Below are 3,906 nucleotides of genomic sequence, written 5' to 3' on the forward strand. Positions count from 1 at the left end.
ATGCATAAATTTGGTCTCCCTAATGACAAAGTGTAGTGAAAATGAACTTTTGCATATTATAATTTAGTGCATTGCTTTTCTTTGATAAATTTGAAATTCAGAGCTAGGTGTGGGGGAAAATGTGTTTTTCTTCTCAATTCATTTACTCTCCTGCTCATTTCTTCTTTTCTTTACTCACTATGTACCTGCTGGAGTCACAGTGAGATATATTTTAATTTCTAAAAGGCACTTCTGTGGGAAAGAAAAAAAAGTCACAGTGGAAATGAATGTTGGAACAGGCAGAGTACCCGCTCTGAAGGACACTGAAGTAGCTAATAGTTCCCCTAAGAGATTACCAGTGGAGTAGTCCTGCATGAAAGAAAGGTGGCATGAAAGATCATTACTTCAGTTATTATTAATGGATTGCTATTCCCACAAAGATCATCTGGCGAATGGCTCTGATTGGTTGGCTGGTACCATCAAAGGTAGTTTGCTTGGCTGTGTGACTAATGACACTGTTTTCAAGGTCTGCTCATGGTACTTCAATTAGATGGAGGCTGTGGTAGTTAGAGAAGCCTTCTTGAACTCTTTGCTGAGTTTCAGGAAGGGAAAACTTTTCCATTAACTGTGAAGTTAAAAGAAAAATCCTATAATGTATTTCTTAACCAGATTAGAAACCAGAACCCTGGTAGGCTTTTGTTTAGCTATTTTGCTGAGAGTGTTCTGCTAAGGCCATGCAAAGAATGAATAATTCACATTGAAAACCTTAGCATTTTACTTAAAAGCCTTATTTTCATTTTTGGAAAATGTGACAGCAAGAATTAGTACCGGCACTTCTGTTTCAATAATGGTGGTGATGTTTAAATGACAACAAATACATAATTGGTCTTATATGCACATTTATGGACACAAAAATGTCATTACCTATTTTGGTGGAACATTTTACACTTGCTCTATAAACAAGAAAAATCAGCTTAAGTTGTTTTTATCTATAAGCAATAAATCAATGTGAGAAACCCTTGTGGCATTCACACTTTAAGAAAAATATCCCTTTTTCTCATTCCCTGATTTTTGAAAGGATGAAATTGTTTATTTTAAATAAGACCCTTGATGAGTTCTCCTAAAATAAATGGTAACCCATTTTCATAACATTCCTAAAGGTTTTTTGAAGATCAATAATTAGACTCCTCCCCAAATTAGAGGATAGAGACAAACTGTAGCATAATAATTCTTTGCTTTCCTCAGTTTGATTGAGCTGAAATTGTCTAAATATTACAAGGCATGAGATTTAGTATTTTATAATGAGAACATGGAAATAGGATTAGGTAATTGAATGTTGTAGGAAGAATGGGGTAACTCACTGATACTATCTTGCTTTTTTTTGTTGTTGTTTGTTTGTTTATTTTTTGAGACAGAGTCTCACTCTGTTGCATGGGCTAGAGTGCCATGGTATCAGCCTAGCTCACAGCAACCTCAAACTCCTGGGCTCAAGAGATCCTTCTGCCTCAGCCTCCCAAGTAGCTGGGACTACAGGCATGCGCCACCGTGCCCAGCTAATTTTTTCTATATATTTTTAGTTGGCCAATTAATTTCTTTCTATTTTTAGTAGAGATGGGGTCTTGCTCTTGCTCAGGCTGGTTTAGAACTACTCACCTTGAGTGATCCATCCGCCTCGGCCTCCCATAGTGCTAGCATTACAGGTGTGAGCCACGGTGCCTGGCCCACTGATACTATCTTAAGTACCAACAGTTTTACCCATGGAAAACACAGGATAGATAATATACACACACACCCCATCCCAATGGTGTGTAAAACAATGAAGTAAACAATGAAATAAAAAGCAATGAAGTAAAAAGAACTATTCTTTCCTCAACTGCTGCATAGATTTCCATTTTAAAAGTAAAGATAAAATAAATTTAGGTGTAATAAGAAATATGGTTATGATTTCAGACTTTCTATGAACTTCTGGTCTACTCAACCCTGACAGTGAGGCCTGAGTGTTTCCATGCCTACCCTGAATTTTCTGAGACTGATAAGAGTTACACATACTCTTACCATTTTTTGCCTGCTAGTCTCCTGGCGTTATAGCTCATACTTTATTTGTTAATTTGAATTAAGTTTCTATTAATAATATGGTGTCATACTAGGGCGTTTTCCCAGATATGTTGAATTAAGATCATAGATACTGCTAGCATTAAAGGATAGACATGCATGATATTTCAGAGTGGCTGTTATACATTGCTAGGTTTCTCCCAGAGACCACTTTAGTCCCTCTATTAGTTGGGGTATATGGCAAACTCTGTGAATTAAATATATAAAACAACTAACAATAAATATATTCGTATTAACTGTCCTGTCTTTAGCACCTGTAAAGTATGAATCTGTTTTTTCACTCTTGCAGTGGTTCATTAAGAATGTGGCTTCTGCTGTTTGTTATATGTGTTTTCACATTCCTTTTTCAGCCCTAAGTAATCCTCCATCCTCATTGTTTAAACCAGCTTGTCCCACGAGTCATGAACTCTTAGAGGTTCCTGCACCAAATGTGACCCACACTTCTCCAAAAGATGGTTCAGTACAGTTTGTGTCAATCTCAGGTTCTGACCACGAATGCAAGCTGTCTTGAGTGCAGTTTACAGTAGACCACTGATATTTTTGGGTCTTGGTATTTGAGCTTACCTCTCCTGTTCAGGTGTATCCCTTCTTAGTCATTTAATGCCCTCATTCCCTTTTTTTCCTATCAAACCTAACCCCAAGAAAGAAAATTTTAAACTCTAAATCAATTAAATTGTTTAAAGGGTTATATCTCTCAGGCATATCTACATATACTAGCTGACATAAGTTTTAGATAATAAAGTGTCCTTTATTGGTAGAATTGTAGGTCTCAAAAAGCATATTGGAAAAGTTTTTCTGGAAGACGAGGGTGCAGTGAGTGAAAGGGTCTTGTCTAGCACCTTGGAAAATACTCCCGGTCTCTTACTTTGCTTACTTATAAGATTAGTTCTGGTGAGGCCTACCTCCCCTTCTCCAAACCATCTCTCTCTCTCTCCACCTTTTTAGTGAAGATCAGGGAAACCTCCACTAAGAAGCTTTTCTTGATTAGTCTCACCATGCTTCAGCCAGCCTGTTTAAATTCCGGCCCACTGTTGTCACGCTGTTTAAGACCTCTGAGGCCGTGGGCCCTCCCACTTTCACAGACCCTACCCCACATCACATCACATCAAAATGCACCAACATACCACATTAACCATACATATTTTTTTCTGTAAAAACAATTTGGAAGGATTTTAACAGTTTTACATCTAAAATTATTTGGCTATGTATAAGTCATTTATTTATTTTAAGATTGGCTATAATTTTTTGGTAATTCTTGTACATTGTCAGAAATTTTGTGATAAGAAAATATATCTTAAATTTTTTAATGTTATGAAATTTTTATGAATATTAAATTTCATAGGTAATGAAGAAGACATTAATGGGACAGTTTGTGGAAATTTCACTAAATATTTACTAACTTATTTTCAAAAGTTTTTTGTCTATTTTGTACTACATTTTTTTTCAGATCATAAGCCTAAATTCATGGACATCTCATAGACATGCATTTTGGTGACTGCTATGTATCAGGCAATGTTCAGGCTGCTGGATTTACAAGCTGAAAAGACAAAGTGCCCGCCTTCAAAGAGTTCAATACATAAAGATATTTGAGTAAATAATACCAAAGCAGTATGATAAGTGCACTAATAAAAATAAATTTAGGAACACATAGGTGACTGTGACCAAAGTGTCAGAAGAGGTGACTTTTGAGCATAGAGATGACTGACTTCAATCATTCCTAGATTGCAGAGCGGCTAGTTTATGACACTTCACAGAGGGTTGTCTCCTTGATTATTTTCACATTCCATTTCTTTTTTTTTTTCTTTTTTTTTTTTT

Source organism: Microcebus murinus, chromosome 1 (genome assembly GCF_040939455.1).
Source record: "Microcebus murinus isolate Inina chromosome 1, M.murinus_Inina_mat1.0, whole genome shotgun sequence".
Lineage (NCBI taxonomy): Eukaryota > Metazoa > Chordata > Mammalia > Primates > Cheirogaleidae > Microcebus > Microcebus murinus.